Consider the following 794-nt stretch of genomic DNA (forward strand, 5'->3'; position numbering starts at 1 on the left):
TTTGTTCCCAGACGTCGACACAGTGACAGCCATGATATAAACGGTTTATTAAGAGAGGCGAGCAACCGAGGCATTCGTATGGATCCGCTCGCTTGCAAAACAGTCCGTCGAACCGAAGCACAACCGACCTTGACTTACTGCTGCGGAGACACGGCAGGCATTCCGCAGAGGGATGGGGCGTCTCTCCTGATTACCGTCTGCTTCCTCCTACTCACGGGCTTCTCTCACTTCCATTTTCTTTGTGTTGCATTTTGCATCTGTCGCACATTCATCTATGCCCTGTTGTTCTTGGAAATCTTGGAGACTTAAAATACCCACTCTCTTAGACTCATATACAGAGGAAACGCGCTGATCAAAAAGACGAAGAAGCTCTCATATAGGTAATCTCCACGAAATGAAAATTCCTATGTTTATTAGTTTACACAGCACTGACGTCAACAGGGAAATATATTCATGTGTGTGCTGTACCCACCAGAGGCTACGTATTTCCGTCTTTCTCTTCTTTCGGCGCGCTGCAGACACACATTAGTTAGCGTATTCTACGTATGGAGGTACAGCCGACGTCCGTAAATCGATGGCGCTATGGTAGGCACCAGTTCGAGGGACCGTAGAAGAATTACCACTTCACTTTCTTCCTTTCCTTGTCCTTACAGTGTGCTGTCTTCGAAGGGGAGAAAGTAATAACCATACATTTCGCTTTTTCTTGTTTTTCTGATGAATGACGCATACTTTATATGGAAAACTATAGTCATCAAAGGTGAGTTACCCCTTGTATAGACTTGTGCGTGATCATG

The sequence above is a fragment of the Penaeus chinensis genome, chromosome 27 (assembly GCF_019202785.1).
Source record: "Penaeus chinensis breed Huanghai No. 1 chromosome 27, ASM1920278v2, whole genome shotgun sequence".
Taxonomy (NCBI): Eukaryota; Metazoa; Arthropoda; class Malacostraca; order Decapoda; family Penaeidae; genus Penaeus; species Penaeus chinensis.